Source organism: Zingiber officinale, chromosome 1A, assembly GCF_018446385.1.
Source record: "Zingiber officinale cultivar Zhangliang chromosome 1A, Zo_v1.1, whole genome shotgun sequence".
In the NCBI taxonomy this organism is placed as follows: Eukaryota; Viridiplantae; Streptophyta; class Magnoliopsida; order Zingiberales; family Zingiberaceae; genus Zingiber; species Zingiber officinale.
Window position 1 is genome coordinate 64072952 of NC_055987.1, and position 26363 is coordinate 64099314.

Consider the following 26363-nt stretch of genomic DNA (forward strand, 5'->3'; position numbering starts at 1 on the left):
GCTCATTACTTATGCTTCTAAATGAGTTTAGGAGCATTGCCAACGTTACAAGAACCTATAGGGTCACACACAAAGAACAATTAGATGGAGATTAGGTTCATATGATGAACCAAGAGGATTAGATTCATGTGATGAATCAAATTGGATTAAGAGTAATCCTAATTACACTAATTGAGTTGGACTCAATTTGATTCATGTATTCAATGAGTCTAATTTAGATTATGACTCATTGAATCAATTTAATTAAATGAATTAGATTCATTATATTAAATTGGCTTGAATCAAATGGTTGGATTTAATCAACCATGGGAGTAATGAAGTCAAGTTTGACTTGACTTGAGAGGAAGATGAAGGGTCAAGTTTGACTTGACCATTTGCCACCTCATGGTGAGTTGGCAAAGAGTGGGCCAATAATGATGTGCCACATCATCAAGGCTAGCATATGTGTATGCCACCTCATGAGGGAGACCAAGAGTTGTGACTCTTGGTATCCCATGGAGGTTTAAAACTTTCTTTTCAATGTGGCCGGCCACTTAATTCTTCTTGGGAGTTTTCATTTGGTGAGTAACTTCCTTCTTCTTCCTCTCAAGGTTTCTCCTCTCCCTCTCCTCCTCCTTGGCCGAACCACCTAAGGTGCTAGCACACCTTTGTTTGGTCTTCTCCACCTAGTTTGTTTGTGTGGATACGCATAGAGGATCGTACACTTGACGATCTTGAGATTTGGCGAACCTTTGGACGAGAGGGATTGTGAAGGGCATCACATCAAGGATAAAATCTCTCAACCATATAGTTCTAGTGTAGATCTAGAGGTAAGAAACTGTTAGGATGTATACTAAAAGTCTAGCTATTGGTATAAATATTTATCTAGAAATAAGAATCACATTGGTCAAATGTCTACATTTATGATAAATGTAGTTGTTCAATTAATTTATATTGTACATAACATGGTGTGTGAGGTCACACACAGAGGATCATGTTATCAATACCTTATAAATTATAAACAGTAGCTCACGACCAAGATGGAAAGGAGCAAACCATTGGAAGGTCGTAGTGTAATTAGGTATTAGTTTATCTTAACTATATAATTACACTAGTACACTTAGAGTGTATTGAGTAGGACCATTAGAGGTCGTTTCTTTTTATACTGACTTTATAAAGTAACAAAGACCTCAGTTATTATGGAAGTGTGTGCTCTTAATCCTAATATAATAACAAGCACATATATTTGATATTTATTTCTTTAATTTATCAATGGGTGAGATTTAGTTCGATAAATCAATAAGCCCGATAAGTTGGGAAATGATATCACTTATAGTGTGTGTTGTTGATTATAGAAGGAAACTGTGTCCTAGTAATCTAGGTTGAGAATGTCCCCAAGAGGAGCTCATAAGGATTGTCATGTTAAACCCTGCAGGTGGACTTAGTCCGACATGACGATGAAGTTGAGTGGTACTACTCTTGGAGCTAGATATTAATTAAGTGAGTTGTCAGTAACTTACTTAATTAGTGGACATTTGTTATCTTAAACACAGGGAGACTAACACACTCATAATAAGAAGGAGCCCAAAATATAATTTGGGATTGGTGCGGTAGTTCAATAATAATTTTTTAGTGGAATGAATTATTATTGATGAAATTAAGTTGTGTGTTCGGGGCAAACACGAGATGCTTAATTTCATCGGAAGACCAAAACCAATTCCTCCTCTCGGTCCCTATCGTAGCCTCTTGTATATAGAGATTTATACCCACCACATACCCACCTTCTTACCCATCCAATGGGGCCGGCCAAGCTAGCTTGGAACCCAAGCTAGGGCTAGCCAAGACCAAGTGGATGAGCCAAGTAGGTGGCCGACCACTAGAGTATTAAAAGGATTTTTATTAAAATTATTTCTTATGTGGATATCAAGGTTTTTAAAAGAGAGTTTAAAAATTAAAAATATCCTTTTATAGCTTTCTACAAAAGATTAAGAGAAGAGATTAATCTCTTTCCTTATTTGTAGATTAAAAGGATGGTTTTAATTTTTGGTAAAAACTTTCCTTATTTGTAAATCATCTACATGTTTAAAAGAGAGTTTAAAATTTGAAATCTTTCCTTATTTGTTAATTAAAAGGTGAATTTTAAATTTTAAGAAAACTTTCCTTTTTAACCATGTTCATGATTTAAAAGAGAGTTTAAAAATTAAATATTCTCTTTTATAAGTTTCTACAAAAGATTAAGAAAAGATTTGATATCTTTCCTTATTTGTAGATTAAAAGAGATTTTAATTTTTAGAGATAACTTTCTTTTTATCCACATGTTTAAAAGAAAGATTTTAATTTATTAAATTTCCTTTTTATAAACCAATCATGAAGGGATAAAAATTATTATAGAAATTTTATTTCCGGAAACAAATTAGGAAGGTTTTAATTCTTGATTGAATTAAATTTCCTTTGCTTAGATTATTGTGGCCGACCATGTTGATTAATAAAAGAGAAATTGATTTTATATCAATTAAATTTATTTTTCATGGCAAAGGAATTAAGGAAGTTTTTATTAAAATTTCCTTATTTGCCAAGACCAAGGATTATAAAAGAGGGGGTAGAGGTGCCTTCATGACAAGAACTCTATTCTATTTTTCTCCCTCTTTTTCTTCCTTGGTGTGGCCGGCCATCCTCTCCTCCTCTCTTCTCTTTGATGGCCGAACCTCATCCTTCTTGTGGAGATTCATATGGTGGCCGGATCAAGTTTAGAGAAGAAGAAGAAGAAGAAGGAGAGAAAGAAAGCTCTGTTTCTAGCATCCCTTGGAGCATGGTGGTGGTGGCCGAACCTCTTCATCCTAGGAGAAGTTTTGATGGCCGAAACTTGCAAGGAAGAAGAAGGTGCTTGGTGGTTCTCATCTCGGAAGGTCGTTGCCCACACAACGTCTGAGGTTAGAAGAGGAATACGGTAGAAGACCTAGAGGTTTTTGTTTGCAAAAAAAAAAGGTATACTAGTATTTAATTTCCGCATCATACTAGTTTTATTTCTTTGTAAAAATACCAAATACAAGAGGCATGCGATTCTAGTATTTCGAATTTGTTTTCGATGTTGTGTTCTTTTGTTTTTTTTTCTTTGTGATTTGATTGTTCTTTTCGGTTGACCTAAAGTTATTTAAGGAAATTAAATATTAGCTTTACTTAAAAGGTTTTGTCTAGGTGGTGGTGGTTGTTCTCATATCCAAGAAGGCCATGCGCCTCGCCATGCAGTCCTGGAACCAATTTTGAAAATTAATATTTAATGGAATTAATAACCTAGGTGATTTGGATCCAACGTGTTAAGTTCCACAGGAGATCCAAGTCTAAACCTAAAAGAACAAATAAATTAAACTTAGGATCAAACGTGTTAAGTTTCGCAGGCGATCCGAGTTTAATTTAAAAGAACACATGGTGGCTAGGAAAAGGTTCAGACCTTTGTACAAAATTTTGTACAGTGGAACTATTAGGTTTTCTGAGTAGCAACCAACAATTGGTATTAGAGCTAGGGTTTTGCCTCTGTGTATTTGGTATTAGTTTAATTATGCACATGTCATACATAATTTAGGCAGGATAATAGTAGGATGTGCTAACTTTGTGGATGCAGGATCCAACTATTATGGCTTATAGATATTGTGTGTGTGATTGGACCCTTGGACATGTCAAGGGCATTTTATTGTGTGTGCATGATTGTATTATAAAATACAGCAGGAGTTGTATTTAGTTTTATTAGGATTTTAGTTTTTGATCTAGATACATGTACATTCCTTCGAGGAATATAGGATCGAAAAATATAAAATTCTATTTATGTCGCGGATCGAATCTTGCAAGGCGTGGAACATTTTGAGGATCAGAGGCGCAGCGGAACAAGGAGCAAGATGGATGCGACAACTAGACTCGGTGGCGGTGGCCAAAGATGGCAGCAGCTAGGGTTGGCGACACACGGAGGACAACAATAGATAAAAGCCATAATAGTTGAAAATTAGTTTTTCTATTTATTGCTTTTTATGTTGTGCTGTGTGTGCTTGTTAGTATGCATGTTAAGTAGGCTAGCATAGTCAAAATTCCTCACTTTAAATAACTAAGTGGGAGAGGGATTTATTTTTAAATAAATTCCACGGTCTCCATTACTAGTTTATAAGTGATGCAACAAGCTTGCGCGTTGGCTCTGAGTGCCTTCCTCCATATCGGATGAGCTTGTTTGCGGATCACTAAATTAAACTTCCATTTTGGATGACTATAGGAAGTTAATTAAGAGTGTGTGATCTTCCCCATCGGAAGGGGCACAATCTTATTAATGGACTTAGTGTCAAGTAATGGTATACACTTAGGCACATCTAATAGTATCCTCCCCATCGGAGTCACTGCTATTATTTGTGCGACTGAAGAAAACCAACTATTAATTTGTCAAATAAATAAGTTGACAAGATAATAAAATTAAAAATCTCTCTTACAAATATTTGATTTTGTATACGTCCATACTATCGTGGCATACAAAATTCACGGTGTATGAGGTAATTTTATTTGTCATAAAGATTTATTGACAAGATAATTAATGGGTAAACCCCTCCTCTTACAAATGTTTAATTTTGTATACCTCCACACTATCATGGCATGCAAAATTTGTTGGGTTCTTCGAGCCGCGAAAACCGCTTTTTCGCGTCGCGAAAACCCCGAAGGACCCAAAGCCGTAGATCCGTGCAAAGATTCGTATAAAAATTCGAAAAACTATTTCTTGTACGAGTTCAAAAACTGATCTACTACTTAGATCTATGAGGAAAAAGTGTTTACCCTTGATGCGCGCCCTACGCGAATCCCGCTCTTCCAAGGTGTTGCCGGATCTCAAGACCGTCAAGCGCCGGTCCTCTAGAAGTATCCACACGGACAACTTAGGTGGAGAAAACCTCACACAAAGGTGTGCTAGCACCTTGGTAAGGTTCGGCCAAGTAAGGAGGAGAGGGAGAGGGAGAGCTTGAGAGGAAGAAGGAAGAAGATGCACCACTTGAATGAAAAATCAAATTCTCATTCACAAAACAAGTAGCCGGCCACTTTCAAAATTCACATTAATTGCATTAATTGCAATTAATATGAAACCATTAAGAGAGTGGCTTTGTAACTTCCATGAGGTGGCACCCATGATGATGTGGAACATCATTATTGGTCCACCTAATGCCAACTCACCAATGAGGTGGCAAAAGGTCAAGTCAAAATTGACCTTTGGTCTTCCTTCTCAAGTCAAGTCAAACTTGACTCAATCTCTACCATGGTGGATCTAATCCAACCATTTGATTCGAGCCAACTTAATATAATGAATCTAATTCATTAAATTAAATTGATTCAATGAGTCAAAATCTAAATTAGACTCATTTAACACATGAATCAACTTGAGTCGAACTCAAGTTAGCCCAATTAGGATTACTCTTAATCCAATTTGATTCATCAAATGAATCTAATCCTCTTGGTTCATCATATGAACCTAATCTCCATCTAATTGTCCTAAGTGTGTGACCCTATAGGTTCTTGTAACGTTGGCAATGCCCTAAACCCATTTAGGAGCATAAGTAATGAGCGGTATCTAGCAACACATCATTACTACCCAAGTTACAAGAATGTCAAGATCCGACATTACCTTGTGACTACTAATTGTGACTCCTCACAATATGTGACATTGTCCTTCTATCCTAGACATCTAGATTGATCAATGTGAGGCATAGACCGTGTCATCCTCTAATCAATCTAAATCTTGAATTCCAAGTAGACTCACTTGATCAAATGAGCTCAACATCTAATGTTGACTCATTTGGGCATGACCATGCACTTAGTGGTCTCACTCTATCAAGAATAGCGATGTCGCTCCCGTCATATGGGAGGGATAGATCTCATCTACATCACTCATATCCCTCTGCATAATTCGTTACATACCCAGTAATCACCTTTATAGTCCACCCAGTTACGGGTGACGTTTGACGAAACTAAAGTACATAACTCCTTATGTAGGGATCCATGGTGACTTCAGGTCTAAGGACTAATAGTCATACTAATAGCCACATGAGAAAGTATATGACACTCATATAACGATCCATGATACTTTCTCATGGCGGGTCATTCAATATACATTCTCTAATGCATACCCATGTGTCAGCTTGATATCTCTATATCCATGACTTGTGAGATCAAGTCATCGAGCTGACCTACATGCTAGTCTTATTATATTAACATTGTCCCTGAATGCTAATACTCGACTAGGAATGATTTAGAGTAGTGTTCCCTATATCATCTCACTATCGATTCAACTAATCGATTGATATAGGTATGAACCTTCTACTCAAGGACGCTATTATACTTAGTCTATTTGGCACTAATATAAATAAGTATAATAACCAAACAAATGCCTTTATTAATAAACAAGAATATGATATACATGAGTCCATACAATCATCAAATGATTGGCTCTAGGGCTCTAACTAACAATCTCCCACTAGCACTAGTGCCAATCAGTATAGGCTCTAAGGCCTAAAGACCTAGTGTGACCATCATGCTTCCTCTGTGCCAAAGCCTTGGTCAAGGGATCTGCGATGTTAGCCTCTGTAGGTACTCTGCAAATCTTCACATCTCCTCTATCGATAATCTCTCGAATGAGATGGAAGCGCCGTAGTATGTGCTTGGTCCGCTGGTGTGAGCGAGGTTCCTTCGCCTGTGCTATAGCTCCATTGTTGTCACAATAGAGCTCAACTGGGTCACGATGCTAGGAACCACCCAAGTTCAGTGATGAACTTGCGGATCCAAATCGCCTCCTTTGCGCCTCGATGCAGAATGTACTCGTTGTAGAATCGACCATCGTATCACCTTGTCAACTCTTCCACCGGTGGACACCACCATTAATGCAAAATACGAACCCCGATTGCGATCTATAGTCATCCTGGTGGAAGCTAGCATCATTGTAACCCTTTACACTAGCTCATCATCGCCTCCATATATCAATAAATATTCTTTAGTCCTTCTTAAGTACTTAAGAATATTCTTGACCGCTATCCAGTGACTTTCACTATCATCTCGTCATGCTCAAAGCATACGAGACATCGGTCGAGTACATAACATGGCGTACATGATCGATCCTATGGCCGAGGCATAGGGATCTGATCCATGCGGTCTCTCTCCTCTCTAGAAGAGGGACCTTGAGTCTTGAAGACTCACGCCATGTGACATCGGAAATCCCTTCTTGGAGTTCCGCATGGCAAACCGAAGGAGTACCTTGTCAATATATGTACTCGACTTAGGCCAAGCAATCTCTTAGATCTATCTCTATAGATCTGTATCCCTAGAATGGGATGCCTCACCTAAGTCCTTCATTGAGAAGCAACTCCTTAGCCTGTCAGACTGAAGCATAGGGATGTCCTTCCCAATGAGTAGTATGTCATCCACATACAATATGAGGAAGACAACTATATCCCCTACAACCTTCTTGTAGACACAAGGCTCATCTTCGTTCTTGATGAAACCAAACTGTTTGATTGCATCATCGAATCAAAGATTCCAGCTCCGAGAAGCTTGCTTTAGTCCATAAATGGACCTATGCAGCTTGCATACTTTACTAGTATGCTGTGGATCTACAAAACCCTCAGGTTGTGTCATGTACACATCCTCGAGCAGGTTTCCATTCAGAAACGCGATTTTGACATCCATCTGCCATATCTCATAGTCATGGTAGGCTGCAATAGCAAGCATGATCCGAATGGACTTAAACATCGCCACTGGAGAAAAGGTTTCATCATAGTCAATACCATGAATCTGTTTGAAACCTTTATCTACCAAGCGACCCTTATAAATAAGTCCATCCATGTCAGTCTTTCTCTTAAAGACCCACTTGCACCCAATAGGTTTTACCCCTTCAGGTGGATCAACCAAAGTCCATACTTGGTTGGTGTACATGGATTCTATCTCGGATCTCATGGCTTCTAGCCATTTCTCAGAATCTGGTCTCATCACAGCTTCTTGATAGGTGGTAGGCTCATCCTCTATGAGCACAATGTCATCATGGTCAGACAAGAGAAATGAGTATCTCTCAGGCTGACGACGTACCCTATCAGACCCGCGAAGAGGTATGTCTACTTGAACTGGTTGTTGTTCCTCAACTCCTTGTGGAACAACATCATCCACAACACTTTGTGGTTCCAGTTCAATTTCCATCGAGGCATCGGTGCTATTGTTCGCATCTTGAAGTTCTTCAAGATCGAACGTGCTCCCACTAGTCTTTCTAGAAACAAAATCCCTTTCTAGAAAGACCCCAGTCTTTGCCACAACTACCTTGTGCTGACTGGGAATGTAAAAGTAATATCCCTTAGTTTCCTTGGGATATCCGATGAAATAGCACTTGTCGGATTTGGGTCCTAACTTGTTTGAGACTTGACGTCGAACGTAAGCCTCACAACCCCAAATCCTCATGAAAGACACCTGGGCATCTCTCCCAGTCCATATCCTATATGGTGTCTTTATCACGGCCTTTGATGGAACTCGGTTGAGTATGAAAGCTGCCGTGTCTAGAGCATATCCCCATAGATATGTCGGAAGATCTGTGTGACTCATCATAGATCGTACCATATCTAATAAGGTACGATTCCTCCTTTCGGATACACCATTCCACTGTGGTGTTCCAGGAGGAGTGAGTTGAGATAAAATCCCACACTCAGCTAAGTAGTCACGAAACTCATGGCTTAAGTATTCACCACCTCGATCTGATCGAAGTACCTTAATACTCTTGCCAAGCTGGTTCTGTACTTCATTCTTGAATTCTTTGAACTTTTCAAAGGATTCAGACTTATGTGTCATCAAGTACACATAACCGTATCTACTGAAATCATCAGTAAATGTGATGAAGTACCTATAACCGCCTCTAGCAGCAATATTGAAAGGGCCACATACATCACTATGTATGAGTCCTAACAAATCAGTTGCTCTCTCGCTATGCCCACTAAAGGGGGTCTTGGTCATCTTGCCTCGTAGGCATGACTCGCATATCTCATATGATTCAAAATCAAACCATCCTTATGGAGCTGGGATAAGCGCTTGTCATTTATATGACCTAAGCGACAGTGCCAGAGATAGGTGTAGTTCATATCGTTCGATTTGAACCTCTTGGTACTAACGTTATAGATAGGGCTCTCTAGATCTAGAATATAGAGTCCGTTTATCAGAGGTGCACTACAATAGAACATATCGTTTAAATAGATAGAACAACATTTGTTCTTTATTATAAACGAAAATCCTTTCTTGTCCAAACAAGAAACTGATATAATGTTCTTAGTCAATGCAGGCACATAACAACAATCGTCTAACTCTAGTATAAGCCCAGAGGGCAGAGATAGAAAATAAGTCCCTACAGCAACAGCAGCAACCCGTGCTCCATTGCCTACTCGTAGGTCTATCTCGCCCTTTGTCAATGCTCTGCTATTTCTCAGTGCTTGTACATTAGTACAAATGTGCGAAGCACATCCGGTATCTAATACCCACGACGAAGAAATAGAGAGGTTGACTTCTATAACATTTATACCTGAAGTAGAAATCTTATTTCTCTTCTTGTTAAGATCTTCCAAGTATCCTGTGAAGTTCCTCTTCCAGTGCCCTGCTTGTCCTTGATATAGTTGACAAAGATGTGCAACCATATCATAAGCACCCATTAACTCATGTTGCTTCTGAAGCTCAGAGTTCATGGTCGCGAGCATTAGACATGACACATCTAATGCGTCATCTTGATGCTTCTTGTAAGCATCTTTGTCAGCTTCCGGAATGGGCTGCTCCAGAACGTACAGTTTACGTTCTTGGGTGAGAACTATTCTCAGATTCCTGTACCAGTCCAGGAAATTTGCTCCGTTGAGCTTGTCCTTCTTAAGGACAGATCGCAGGGAGAAAATGTTCGTATTCGACGTCATGGCAATTCTACAACAGAAATAAATGCAGAAATAAGTATCATATTCTTTAAAATCATTTAATTAGGCCTTTAATTAAATGATGCTCCCACTGAATTCTATAATTCTTGTGGGACAAGATCCACATCATACTAACCCTTGAGTTAGCTTTGGCTAATACGCCCAAGGCTTAGTATGATCGGTAGGTAACGATTACCAATTACATCTCTATGCAACTCTTGTTTATAGAATCAATATCCGCATTTATATTAAAACTCGAGTTAGCTTTGGCTAATACGCCCGAGAGTTAATATAGATGTGATATTGACCTATCTTTCCAACTATTGGAAGAATGCCTATAGTTGACTCGATCCAACCGAGTAACTATGAATACTCAATCTAATTGAGTTTTTATTCACCCATGCGTTGATAGACGGGACCAAGATTGTCCCTCCGTACCCTACCAAGATAATATGTATTGCTCTGCTTTGGCAGATTCAACAATACATGTGATCGAGATAGTGATAGGTATCACGGCACGGTTAGGCATTTTAGAGTTGGTTCGATCTAGATCTAATCTAATCGAGAAGAATGCATCTTGTGCACGACTTAGATCTAATCTAATCGCAAGGGTGCATCATGTGCACGACTTAGATCTAATCTAATCGTTAAGGCACTAATTAATTAATTAATTATTAAACATGCATCAAATACATAATAATTAATTAATTAATCTATTTGTGATTTAGTCATGGCTCTACTACGATCTTCTCAAGCCAATGAGAAGATCGATTGGTCAACCTAGGGTCAACAGCTTCTCCAAGCGCCTCCCTTTGACCACCTTGTGTTGCTCGTGCCCGCCTCGGAACTCCGTCTCGTGTGGACTCTCCACCGCTCCAATTTGTACATTACAATTTAAAACTCGAGTTACATTTGAGTCTAAATCTAATTTACAACAAGAATAAAAGACGAGGCACGACGCGCAGGTCGCGAATAATAAACACATCACGGCACGCAGGCCGTATTATGAATTACAACACAACCAATCATATTGGGCTTTGGGACATGACTATCACAAATTAATATATATAATTCAAAATTATATATTTTCATAATTTTCTATAATTTTAAAATTAATTTTTACAATTTTACAAGTAAAATTTCCCGGCGGTCCCGTTTAGCGGTTTCGGGCGCAATCGCGGAACGGGGCCCAGGGGCAGCGCCCCTACCCGCGATCTAACCATCGCGAGGGTTCCTTTGCGATCCAACAGCTCCTAAACCCGCTGTCCCAAAACGATTTGGGCCGAGACATTACCGTTTCGGAAAAATCTTCCCGACGGGTTCGTTTTTAGCGATTTCGGGTGCGATTGCGGAGCAAATCCCCTTGCGGGGTTAGGGGCAGCGCCCCTACCCACGATCTAACCATCGTGAGTTGCTCCGTTATGATCTAAAGGCACCCGAGTCCACTGTCCCAAAAGATTTTGGGTCGAAACGAAGCCGTTTAGGCGAAGCCTACAAGTGCCGAGACACTTGTGCTTCGCCTATAAGGAAAAATTACCCATAAAAACATAAAAATTGGATTTTTACAGAAAATCACAGAAGCTTTTTGTTTTCCAAAAACCAAAAACTAACTCGTACAAGTCTTTGAACGTGGCTCTGATACCACTGTGCGTCGCGGAAACCCCGAAGGACCCAAAGCCGAGATCGTGCAAAGATTCGTATAAAAATTCGAAAACTATTTCTTGTACGAGTTCAAAACTGATCTACTACTTAGATCTATGAGGAAAAGTGTTTACCCTTGATGCGCGCCCGAATCCCGCTCTTCCAAGGTGTTGCGGATCTCAAGACCGTCAAGCGCCGGTCCTCTAGAAGTATCCACACGGACAACTTAGGTGGAGAAAACCTCACACAAAGGTGTGCTAGCACCTTGGTAAGGTTCGGCCAAGTAAGGAGGAGAGGGAGAGGGAGAGCTTGAGAGGAAGAAGGAAGAAGATGCACCACTTGAATGAAAAATCAAATTCTCATTCACAAAACAAGTGGCCGGCCACTTTCAAAATTCACATTAATTGCATTAATTGCAATTAATATGAAACCATTAAGAGAGTGGCTTTGTAACTTCCATGAGGTGGCACCCATGATGATGTGGAACATCATTATTGGTCCACCTAATGCCAACTCACCAATGAAGTGGCAAAAGGTCAAGTCAAAATTGACCTTTGGTCTTCCTTCTCAAGTCAAGTCAAACTTGACTCAATCTCTACCATGGTGGATCTAATCCAACCATCTGATTCGAGCCAACTTAATATAATGAATCTAATTCATTAAATTAAATTGATTCAATGAGTCAAAATCTAAATTAGACTCATTTAACACATGAATCAACTTGAGTCGAACTCAAGTTAGCCCAATTAGGATTACTCTTAATCCAATTTGATTCATCAAATGAATCTAATCCTCTTGGTTCATCATATGAACCTAATCTCCATCTAATTGTCCTAAGTGTGTGACCCTATAGGTTCTTGTAACGTTGGCAATGCCCTAAACCCATTTAGGAGCATAAGTAATGAGCGGTATCTAGCAACACATCATTACTACCCAAGTTACAAGAATGTCAAGATCTGACATTACCTTGTGACTACTAATTGTGACTCCTCACAATATGTGACATTGTCCTTCTATCCTAGACATCTAGATTGATCAATGTGAGGCATAGACCGTGTCATCCTCTAATCAATCTAAATCTTGAACTCCAAGTAGACTCACTTGATCAAATGAGCTCAACATCTAATGTTGACTCATTTGAGCATGGCCATGCACTTAGTGGTCTCACTCTATCAAGAATAGCGATGTCGCTCCCGTCATATGGGAGGGATAGATCCCATCTACATCACTCACATCCCTCTGCATAATTCGTTACATACCCAGTAATCGCCTTTATAGTCCACCCAGTTACGGGTGACGTTTGACGAAACTAAAGTACATAACTCCTTATGTAGGGATCCATGGTGACTTCAGGTCTAAGGACTAATAGTCATACTAATAGCCACATGAGAAAGTATATGACACTCATATAACGATTCATGATACTTTCTCATGGCGGATCATTCAATATACATTCTCTAATGCATACCCATGTGTCAGCTTGATATCTCTATATCCATGACTTGTGAGATCAAGTCATCGAGCTGACCTACATGCTAGTCTTATTGTATTAACATTGTCCCTGAATGCTAATACTCGACTAGGAATGATTTAGAGTAGTGTTCCCTATATCATCTCACTATCGATTCAACTAATCGATTGATATAGGTATGAACCTTCTACTCAAGGACGCTATTATACTTAGTCTATTTGGCACTAATATAAATAAGTATAATAACCAAACAAATGCCTTTATTAATAAACAAGAATATGATATACATGAGTCCATACAATCATCAAATGATTGGCTCTAGGGCTCTAACTAACAAAATTCACGGTGTTTGAGGTGTTGGTGAATTTAAATAATATTATTTGAGGAATCAATGTTATTTTAAATTCAAAAGTTTTGACCAAATATTTGATCAAAGAAAGATCAACTATTAATTTTATTCGTCATAAAGTAAAGTTGACGAGATAATAAAATTAATGGATAAAATCTCTTCTTTGATTTTGTATACGTCCACACTATCGTGGCATACAAAATTCATGGGGATTTTAAGGAATTGATCTTGACCAAATATTTTTGTGATTCTTAGGATTTAAAATGTTTGTCAATTCCCTAGTTGTTATACTATAGAAAAGACTTAGTAGTCCCGATTGTAATGATTGGAAATAGGACTTGGACATTAAGGTAGTCTATCTTTTTAGAACTAAAGAACAATATAGGTGTATTTAATTCATTAGTTGAAACATGTTTAGTGGTGTTATCTACCAGAACCTGGAGTGTAGATACAGATGCCATTAATCATGTCCATAATTCATTGCAGGGTTCCAGGAAACCCGACAACTAAATGAAAATAAAAACACCGTCCACATGGGCACTGCTATAAAAATGGCAGCTGTTGCAGTGGGAGATGTTTATCCTTTGATAAAATATGGATTTTAAGTAATTGTCTTTACGTACCAAGTTTAGAAAGAACTAGTTTTCAGTTTCTAAACTATTCAAAGAACTTGATATTCTGCCTCTTTTAATAACAAAGTTGTTATTAAGAAAAAGAGGGAAGTTATCTGTTCTGGTACGTTGGTTGACAATTTATAAATCCAATAACTCCCACGATGCAACAAATGAAAATTAGTAACACATCTTCTAACTTTAAGAGAAAGCAACCTTCAGAAATGAACCAATTATATCTTTGGCATCTAGGGCTAGGTTATATTAACTTGAGTAGGATTCATTGGTAGCTGATGAACTTTTGGGTTCATTGGTAGTGGAAATCTTTCCAACCTGCGAGTCTTACTTGGAAGGAAAAATAACCAAGAAGCTTTTAAGTATAAGGGGTATGGAGCCAAAGATACATTGGAATAGGTTCATTCTGATTTGTGTGATCCTATGACAAGAGTTAGTATTGAATATTTCGTCTATTTTATAGACAACTATTCAAGATACGGATGCATTTACTTGATGTGTCGCAAGTCTAAGTGCTTTGATTAGTTCAAAGAGTACGAGGCTGATGTGGAGAAACGTCAAAGTAAAAGTATCAAGACACTACGGTGAGATCGTAGTGGCAAGTACCTCTTGGGAGAATTTAGGAGTCACTTATCAGAAGTAGGGATTCAATCCCAACTAACTGCACCTGGTACACCCCTATAGAATGGTGTAGAAAAAGGAAGGTATAGGACTCTTATGGAAATAAGTAGATTGATGATGAGTTATTTGGAAAATTATCAAATTCATTTTAAGGATATACTCTGGAAACGGAAGTGAACATAGTACCTTCCAAAGTCAGAACTCACTACTCATATAGAATTGCTAAATAGGCATAAGCCTATTTTGAAGCATATTCAGATTCAGGTAGTCCAACACATATGGTGAAGAGAGACAATGATAAATTGTACAGGAATTCACTCGTTTGTAAGTTATCCTAGAGAAATGAAAGTAGGTTTATAGTCTTAAAAATCAGAAGGTTATTGTTAGCATCAATGACCGTTTTTTAAGAAAAAGACTATGTAATAAACCACAAGCCCATAAGTAAATTTGTTCTTAAAGAAATTATAAAGGACATGTTTAATCTAGTACCAACTGTACAAGATGAAATATCACAAGAAACTGCAACACGTATCACAATTGATACACAATTATAGACAGTGCATCATCGTAGTGGGAGGGTTGTCAAACAACCAAAAGGATTCATGTTTTGGGAGAGTTTTTGGACTTGATCCCAAATGAACATGAGTCTGATCCCGGAAATATGATGAAGCACTCCAAGATAAAGATGCAGCATCTTGGCAAAGAACAATGAATACAGAATTAGAATATATGTATTCTAATCAAATCTGGAAGTTTATAGAACCACCAGATGGTGTAAAAGCCATTGGGTGAAAATAGGTCTACAATAGGAAAAGATGGATAGACAGGAAGGTGGAAACTTTCAAAGCAAGACTTGATTAAAAAGGAAACTTTTTCATTGATAGTCATGCTTAAGTCTATCCGGATTATTTTATCTATTTGGCAAGAGGATGTCAAGACAGCATTCCTTAATGGAAGTCTTGAAGAAAGCATCCATACAAAGCAACCAGAAGGGTTCATTGTAAAGGGCAAAGAGCATTTTGTGTGCAAGCTCAATCAGTCTATGGACTAAGGCAAAGCTTCAAGGTCTTGGAACATCCTGTTTATCAAAGGAATCCATACCTATGGATTTATTTAGTAACCGGATAAGTCTTGTGTATATAAAAAGTGTGATGGAAACGTGGTGGTATTTCTTGAACTATACGTAGATAACATTTTTAGTAGTTGGAAACAATATCAAAATGTTGTCAGAAGTAAGAGTATGGTTGTCCAAACAAATCGATATGAAGGACTTGGGAGAATGTATATATTCTTTGGACCAAAGTAATAAGGGATCGCAAGAAAAGGATATTTTACTTATCCCAAGCTTCGTATATCGAAAAAAAAATCCTTGCTCGTTTTAAGCATGTAAAACTCCAAGAAAGATTTCTTACCTTTTTAGCAAGGAGTAACTTTATTTAAAGAAATGTCTCCGTAGACATTAAAGGAGATAGAGGATATGAAGGCAGTTCTTTATGCTTCGGCTGTCAGAAGCCTAATGTATGCTATGCACGAGATCAGAAATCTGTTTTGCCAAGGGCATAGTTAGCAGATATCAAAGTAACCCTAGACAAGGACATTGGACTGCAGTAAAACATATATTGAAGTACCTTAGAGGCACTAGAGATTATATGCTAGCTTACAAGGCAGTTAATTTGGTCCCTGTGGGTTGCACGGATTTTGACTTCCAATCGGATAGGGACAATAATAAGTCAACCTCGGGGTTTTGTGTTTATTTTAGGAGGTAAAGTCATAACTATGGAAGAGTGATAAGCATAGGTGCTTTTCAGACTCCACCATAGAAGCAGAGTATAGGGCAAATCTTTGAGGTAGTCATAAAAGCTGAATGACTCAATAACCTCAAGATAGACTTAGATATGATTTCTGGTTTGTCCAAAGATTATTACAATTTATTGTAATAATAGTGGTACAGTAGCAAACTTGAAGAAACCATGAGTCTATAAGGCAAGTAAACACAATAGAGCGCAAGTACCACCCAATACGAGAAATCGTATAAACGAGGACAAGTTGTTGCTGCCTAGATGATGACCTATAGCTCTTTTCACTAAGGCCCTTAAGGCAAGAGCTTTTGATGGGCATGTTGAAAGGTTGGAAATCAGATGTATGGCAGCAGATATAGCAGCTTAGTCTTTTAGTATAAGTGGGAGATTGTTAGGATGTATACTAAAAGTCTAGCTTTTGGTATAAACATTTATCTAGAAATAAGAATCACATTGGTCAAATGTCTACATTTATGATAAATGTAGTTGTTCAATTAATTTATATTGTAGATAACATGATGTGTGGTGTCACACACAGAGGATCATGTTATCAGTACCTTATAAATTATAAATAGTAGCTCACGACCAAGATGGAAAGGAATAAACCATTGGAAGGTCGTAGTGTAATTAGGTATTAGTTTATCTTAACTATATAATTACACTAGTACACTTAGAGTGTATTGAGTAGGACCATTAGAGGTCGTTTCTTTTTATATTGACTTTATAAAGGAACAAAGACCTCAGTTATTATAGAAGTGCGTGCTCTTAATCCTAATATAATAACAAGCACATATATTTGATATTTATTTCTTTAATTTATCAATGGGTGAGATTTAGTTCGATAAATCAATAAGCCCGATAAGTTGGGAAATGATATCACTTATAGTGTGTGTTGTTGATTATAGAAGGAAACTGTGTCCTAGTAATCTAGGTTGAGAATGTCCCCAAGAGGAGCTCATAAGAATTGTCATGTTAAACCCTGCGGGTCGACATGACGATGAAGTTGAGTGGTACTACTCTTGGAGCTAGATATTAATTAAGTGAGTTGTCAGTAACTTACTTAATTAGTGGACATTTGTTATCTTAAACACAGGGAGACTAACACACTGATAATAAGAAGGAGCCCAAAATGTAATTTGGGATTGGTGCGGTAGTTCAATAATAGTTCTTTAGTGGAATGAATTATTATTGATGAAATTAAGTTGTGTGTTCGGGGCGAACACGTGATGCTTAATTTCATCGGAAGACCAAAACCAATTCCTCCTCTCGGTCTTTATCGTAGCCTCTTGTATATAGAGATTTATACCCACCACATACCCACCTTCTTACCCATCCAATGGGGCCGACCAAGCTAGCTTGGAACCCAAGCTAGGGCCGGCCAAGACCAAGTGGATGAGCCAAGTAGGTGGTCGGCCACTAGAGTATTAAAAGGATTTTTATTAAAATTATTTCTTATGTGGATATCAAGGTTTTTAAAAGAGAGTTTAAAAATTAAAAATTTCCTTTTATAGCTTTCTACAAAAGATTAAGAGAAGAGATTAATCTCTTTCCTTATTTGTAGATTAAAAGGATGATTTTAATTTTTGGTAAAAACTTTCCTTATTTGTAAATCATCTACATGTTTAAAAGAGAGTTTAAAATTTGAAGTCTTTCCTTATTTGTTAATTAAAAGGTGGATTTTAAATTTTAAGAAAATTTTCCTTTTTAACCATGTTCATGATTTAAAAGAGAGTTTAAAAATTAAATATTCTCTTTTATAAGTTTCTACAAAAGATTAAGAAAAGATTTGATATCTTTCCTTATTTGTAGATTAAAAGATATTTTAATTTTTAGAGATAACTTTCTTTTTATCCACATGTTTAAAAGAAAGATTTTAATTTATTAAATTTTCTTTTTATAAACCAATCATGAAGGGATAAAAATTATTAGAGAAATTTTATTTCCGGAAACAAATTAGGAAAGTTTTAATTCTTGATTGAATTAAATTTCCTTTGCTTAGATTATTGTGGCCGGCCATGTTGATTAATAAAAAAGAAATTGATTTTATATCAATTAAATTTATTTTTCATGGCAAAGGAATTAAGGAAGTTTTTATTAAAATTTCCTTATTTGCCAAGACCAAGGATTATAAAAGAGGGGGTAGAGGTGCCTGCATGACAAGAACTCTATTCTATTTTTCTCCCTCTTTTTCTTCCTTGGTGTGGCCGACCATCCTCTCCTCCTCTCTTCTCTTTGATGGCCGAACCTCATCCTTCTTGTGGAGATTCATATGGTGGCCGGATCAAGTTTAGAGAAGAAGAAGAAGAAGAAGGAGAGAAAGAAAGCTTTGTTTCTAGCATCCCTTGGAGCATGGTGGTAGTGGCCGAACCTCTTCATCCTAGGAGAAGTTTTGATGGCCGAAACTTGCAAGGAAGAAGAAGGTGCTTGGTGGTTCTCATCTCGGAAGGTCGTTGTCCACACAACGTCTGAGGTTAGAAGAGGAATACGGTAGAAGACCTAGAGGTTTTTGTTTGCAAAAGAAAAAGGTATACTAGTATTTAATTTCCGCATCATACTAGTTTTATTTCTTTGTAAAAATACCAAATACAAGAGGCATGCAATTCTAGTATTTCGAATTTGTTTTCGATATTGTGTTCTTTTGTTTTTTTCTTTTCCTTGTGATTTGATTGTTCTTTTCGGTTGACCTAAAGTTATTTAAGGAAATTAAATATTAGCTTTCCTTAAAAGGCTTTGTCTAGGCGGTGGTGGTTGTTCTCATATCCAAGAAGGCCATGTGCCTCGCCATGCAGTCCTGGAAGCCAATTTTGGAAATTAATATTTAATGGAATTAATAACCTAGGTGATTTGGATCAAACGTGTTAAGTTCCGCAGGAGATCCAAGTATAAATCTAAAAGAACAAATAAATTAAACTTAGGATCAAACGTGTTAAGTTCCGCAGGCGATCCGAGTTTAATTTAAAAGAACACATGGTAGCTAGGAAAAGGTTCAGACCTTTGTACAAAATTTTGTATAGTGGAACCATTAGATTTTCTGAGTAGCAACCAACAGAAACTCGTACACGTAAAATTTTATTTTATTTTACTTCGCACGGATCCGATGGCATGGGAATCGGGGTTTCCGCAACGCAGAAAAGCGGTTTTTACGGCCCGAAATTCCCAACAGTGGTATCAGAGCCACGTGCGAAGTCTTGTATGAGTTTAATTTGTATTTTTATGAAAAATATCAGTTCTGTAATATTCTATGAATTTACTTTTTTTATAGTTTTTATGGGTATTTTTCTCGTAGAACCGAAGCACAAGTGTTTAGACACTTGTAGGCTTCGGCTACCAAGAAGATTTTTCCGAAACGGCAAGGTTTCACCCCAAATCTTTTTGGGACGGCAGGCTAAGGCGCTGCAGGATCGCTAAGGAACACTCACGATGGTTATATCGTGGGTAGGGGCGCTGCCCCTGACCCCGCAAGGGGCTTCGTTCCGTGATTGCGCCCAAAAACCCGCTAAACGGAACCGCCGGGAATCTTACTCATAAAAATTGTAAAAATTGTGGTAAAAATTACAGAAAATTATAGAAAATACATAATTTAGAATTATGTATTATTTTGTGATAGTCATGGCCCAAAAGACCCAAATTGGATTTGAAAATTGTGTTGTAATTCATATTACGGCCTGCGCGCCGTCATTTGTGTTGTATACTTGATACGCGACCTGCGCGTCGTGCCTCTCTTTTATTCTTATTGTAAATTAGTTTAGACTCGAATGTAACTCGAGTTTCAAAATTATAATGTATAAAATTGGAGCGGTGGAAGGTCCACTCGAGACGGAGTTACGAGGAGGGCGCGAGCAACACAAGGTGGTCAAAGGGAGGAGCTTGAGAAGCTGTTGACCCTAGGTTGACCATCCGATCTTCTCATTGGCTTGAGAAGATCGTAGTAGGGCCATGACTAATCACAAATAGTATAATTAATTGCTTGTGTGTGTGTATTTGATGCATGCTAGTAAAGTAGTTAATTAGCGCCTTAACGATTATATTAGATCTAAATCGTGTACAAGATGCACCCTACGATTAGATTAGATCTCAATCACATCAACTCTAAAATGCCTACCATGCCGTGATACCTATCACTACCTCGATCACATGTATTGTTGAATCTGTCAAAGCAGAACAACACATATTATCTTGGTAGGGTACGGAGGGACAATCTTGGTCCCGCCTATCAACGCATGGGTGAGTAGAGACTCAATTTGATTGAGTACAACTAGTTAAATCGAGTTTAACTGTAGGCATTATCCAATGGTTGGAAGATAGGACAAAATCATGTTTATATTAAATCTTGGACGTATTAGCCAAAGCTAACTCGAGTTTTAATATAAATGCGGGTCTTGTCCTATAAACGAGAGTTGCATAGAGATGTAATTGGTAAATCGTTACCTACCGATCATACTATGTCTTGGGCGATTTAGCCAAAACTAACTCAAGGCATAATATGATGTGGATCTTGTCCCACTTAAATTATAGAATTCAGTGGGAGCATCATTTAGTTAAAGGCCTAATTAAATGATTAAAAGAATATGATATTTATTTTTTGCATTTTTTTTTTCTGTTGTAGATAACCATGACGTCAAACACGAACACCTTCTCTCTGCGTTCTGTCCTTGACAAGGACAAGCTCAACGGAGCAAATTTCCTGGACTGGTACAGGAATCTGAGAATAGTTCTCACCCAAGAACGTAAATTGTACGTTCTAGAGCAACCCATTCCGGAGACTCCTCCTGCTAATGCCACGCGAGCAGACAAAGATGCTTACAAGAAGCATCAAGATGATGCATTAGATGTATCATGTCTAATGCTCGCGACCATGAACTCTGAGCTTCAGAAGCAACATGAGTTAATGGGTGCTTATGATATGGTTGAACATCTTCGTTAACTATATCAAGGACAAGCATGACACGAGAGATTTGAGATCTCAAGGGCACTATTTCAGTGTAAGATGTCATATGGGGCTCCCGTAGGTCCATATGTACTCAAGATGATTGGGTACACAGAGAATCTACAGAGGTTGGGATTCCCACTTGGCTAAGAGCTGGCCACTGACCTGATCTTGCAGTCTTTGCCAGAGAGCTACAGTCAGTTTGTCATGAACTACAACATGAACGAAATTGACAAGCCACTGCCCAAACTGCTTAGTATGTTACGAACTGCTGAACTCAACCTTAAGAAGGTTAAGCCCAACTCTATTCTGATTGTTCAGAAACACAAGGGCAAGGGCAAGCCTAAAGGCAAGGGAAAGTCCCAAGCCAAGGGCAAAGGCAAAGCATCAAGCCAAAGGAGGGTCGCCAGGATGCTACCGCTTCACCGCGGTCGACCGAAGAGGCAAAGTCTACGAAGATCTTAAGAAGAAGAGAAGTGAGACTTCCACTTTATATATTATATAAGTCAATCTATCTATTTCTTCATCATGGGTATTATATATCGGATGTGCTTCTCACATTTGTACTAATGTGCAGGCGCTGAGAAATAGCAGGGCAAATGGAGCACAGGTTGCTGCTGTTGCTGTAGGGACTTATTTTCTATCTCTGCCCTCTGGGCTTGTACTAGAGTTGGATGATTGTTGTTATGTGTCTGCTTTAACTAAGAGCATAATTTCAGTTTCTTGTTTGGACAAGAAAGATTTTCATTTATTATAAAGAACAAATGTTGTTCAGTTTATTTAAATGAAATGTTCTATTGAAGTGCACCTCTGATAAATGGACTCTATATTCTACACCTTGAGAGCCCTATCTATAACATAAGTACCAAGAGGCTCAAGTCAAATGACATGAACCCAACCTATCTCTGACATTGTCGCTTAGGTCATATAAATGAAAAACGCTTATCCCAGCTCCATATAGATGGTTTGCTGGATTCATTTGATTTTGAATCATATGAGACATGCGAGTCATGTAACACCCCACCCTCCTCACTACTGGACTGTGAGGGTGGAAGGCTACTGGACTACTAACTTATCTTAACTAACATTGCACACATGTTGATAGTAATTCCTAAAACTCTCGGAGAACTCAAAACATACAATTAACAAGCAGCGGAAGACTAAATGACTCATCTAATACATTCTACTCAACTCTTTGTTAATAAATTCTTATGCTATATATATCCCAAGGCTTCTATAGTCCAGGCATCACACATCCATCCGCACTTCCTTGTCGCCTTCCTTTGCTATAACTTTTCCTTTCCTTTATCTGCAGTAAGAGGAAATGCAACTATAAGCAAAATTGCTTAGTAAGCGCTATCTAACTCACAAAACTCGAATATGCATGTGAATAAAATAAATCTAAAACTAAATGCTTTAAAGGAAATACTACACATGCTCATCTAATAACAAAAGAAACAAGACATGCTGAAATGCTAAACATGTAAAACTTATTTCACTTGTTCAAAACTTATACTTTTATACTTCAGAATAATAAGTTTAACTAAACTGATACGTAAGCTGAGCTAAACTGATGCTAGGCTATTGCTGAATCTGAACTGTATTCACGTAACTGATTTGTGAAGTTTTGAAAACTATTTTCATAATAGATAAAAATAATAATCAAACTGCTGATGGGCCTGGCAACTGTACTTGCTATGCGCGCATCTCTAACTACACCCGAGGTAGCTAGTCTCGAATCTAGTAGGGTTTACTAGGTTATCTAAACCTAGGGACGACTATGGGAGCCCAACCCAAGGACAACTGAGAGTCCAGCATATTATTTTATCTAAACTTAGAGACGACTATGGGAGCCCAACCCAAGGACAACTGAGAGTCCAGCACAGTGCCACTGATAAAAGTAAAATACTGATTTATAAGCTGATTTATCTTAATTACTTCTTCTTTAAATGCCTTGGCATTTTAACGAGCACCTTGTGTGCCAAAATCCCTAAAGTCTTGACTTTGGGATCTACTTAAGGCCTTGGCCTTTTTCTTTCTTTTCTTTATCTTTCTTATACTTGTTAATACCTCTAATAAAAGAATGCTTCTTTAAAAACTGAAATGTTTAAACAAATTCTAACTCTGAAATGCATAAACAAAAATCTGCATACTATGCTAATCAAAATTCTGCATACTATAATAATCAAGATTCTGCATTCTATGCTACACTATTTCTGCATACTATGCAAACATAAATTCTGTACTATAATACTTAACCAAACTGCACTATAATTTTTTTTTTTAAAACTGCACTATAAGTTCCACAAAAAATCTGCACTACAAGTTCCACCAAAAATCTGCACTATAAATTCCACCAAAAATCTGCACTACAAGTTCCACAAAAAATCTGCACTATAAACTTAATTAAAATCTGCACTATAAGCTTGATTAAAATCTGCACTATAAGCTTACATAAAAATCTGCACTATAAGCTTAATTAAAATCTGCACTATAGGCTTAATTAAAATCTGCACTATAAATTCTACCAAAAATCTGCACTATAAACTTAATTAAAATCAACACTATAAGCTTAATTAAAATATGCACTATAGGCTTAATTAAAATCTGCACTATAAATTCCACAAAAAATTTGCACTACAAGTTCCACCAAAAATCTGCACTATAAGCTTAATTAAAATCTGCACTATAAGCTTACATAAAAATCTGCACTATAAGCTTAATTAAAACCTGCACTATAGGCTTAATTAAAATATGCACTATAGGCTTAATTAAAATCTGCACTATAAATTCCACCAAAAATCTACATTATAAACTTAATTAAAATCTGCACTATAAGCTTAATTAAAATTTACACTATAGGCTTAATTAAAATCTGCACTATAAATTCCACAAAAAATTTGCACTACAAGTTCCATCAAAAATCTGCACTATAAACTTAATTAAAATATGCACTATAAGCTTAATTAAAATCTGCACTATAAGCTTACATAAAAATCTACACTATAAGCTTAATTAAAATCTGCACTATAGGCTTAATTAAAATCTGCACTATAGGCTTAATTAAAATCTGCATAAAAATCCAAATTTCTAATTACAAGAAAAAACAAATCTTGGATCTACTCTAAATTCTCAAGAAATCACAATCCTTTACAGCATATTCCGAAAACTAAAAGAAACACTAAATCAAAGCTCGAAACTACCCTTACCGCAGGTGAGTAGCACTTACCTTGCTTCTTGGACTCACAACCGAACAAGAAGGGCTTCTAGGACCTTGGTCGGCCGCCGGAGACGATGCCTTAACTCCCTTTTGTTTTCTGCCCGAGCTCCGCCGTCGCACGTAGAAGAGAAGGAGAGAATGGTTTAGGTCACGGGAAAACAGAACATCAACTTATCCCTTTTTATAACTCAATATTTATGTTAACTCCTTAAATAAATTTTTCTATCTTTTCTAAACAGAACCGCCCGCTTGGGCACTTGGTCAGCCGGATCCGCTTAAGGTTCGGGTCGGGTTGGAGGTTGCGGGTTCGAATCTCAGCTGCATCCCTTTTATTCCTATTTATTTTCTGTTTTCCTATTAACTATTACTTAAATAAATTTCATTCCTGTTTTTAATCGGCAACGTTCATTGGCACACTTGGTCAACCGCGCTTTGTTAAATCTTGACCTGGTCAGAGGTCGCGGGTTCGATTCCTCAGCTGCCCCTTTTATTCCTATTTATTTTATGTTTCCTATTAACTATTACTTAAATATATTTCATTCCCCTTTATAATCGGCAACGATCGCTGGGACACTTGGTCAGCCGCGTTTTGCTTAAGGCTTGGCTCGTGAGTTCAAATCTCGGCTGCAACCCTTTTCTTCCTATTATTTCCTGTTATTAACTTCTACTACTTAAATACATTTCATGCTTCTTTTAATCATCAATGCCTGCTTGGGCTCTTGGTCAACCAGATTCGCTTAAGAGTTGGCTCGGCCAGAGGTCTCCAGTTCTAATCTCGGCTTGGACATTATTTTTGTCGAAACTTCTTTCGTTTAGTAAAAATACCAAATGACCTCCAAAAATTACGTAAAAATACTCAAAAAATTTCTAAAAATCTCTAGAATTTTTCTAAAGTATTTCTAAATATTTTTATGTACTATTAGGACTCGTAATGAGAAATTTTGGGTCGTTACAAGTCATGCCTACTAGGCAAGATGACCAAGACTCCCTTTAGTGGATACAGTGAGAGAGCGACTGACTCGTTAGGTCTTATACATAGTGATGTATGTGGCCCTTTCAATGTCACTTCTAGAGGTGGTTATAGGTACTTCATTACATTTACTGATGACTTTAGTAGATATGGTTATGTGTACCTGATGACACATAAATCAGAATCCTTTGAAAAGTTCAAAGAATTCAAGAATGAAGTACAAAACCAGCTTGGCAAGAGTATTAAGATACTTCGATCAGATCGAGGTGGGGAATACCTTAGCCATGAGTTTCGTGACTATCTAGCTGAGTGTGAGATTCTATCCCAACTCACTCCTCCTGGAACACCACAGTGGAATGGTGTATCTGAAAGGAGAAATCGTACCCTATTAGATATGGTACGGTATATGATGAGTCACATAGATCTTCCTACATTCCTTTGGGGCTATGCTCTAGACACAGTAGCTTTCATTCTCAACTGAGTTCCATCTAAGGCTGTAATAAAGACACCATATAGGATATGGACTGGGAGAGATGTCCAGGTGTCTTTTATGAGGATTTGGGGTTGTGAGGCTTACGTTAGACGCCAAGTCTCAAACAAATTAGGACCCAAATCTGACAAGTGTTATTTCATTGGATATCCCAAGGAAACAAAGGGATATTACTTCTACATTCCCGGTCAACACAAGATAGTTGTGGCTAAGACTGAGATATTTCTAGAAAGGGATTTTGTTTCTAGAAAGACTAGTGGGAGTACGTTTGATCTTAAAGAAGTTCAAGATATGGACCATAGCACAGAAGCCTCAATGGAAGTTGAACTAGAACC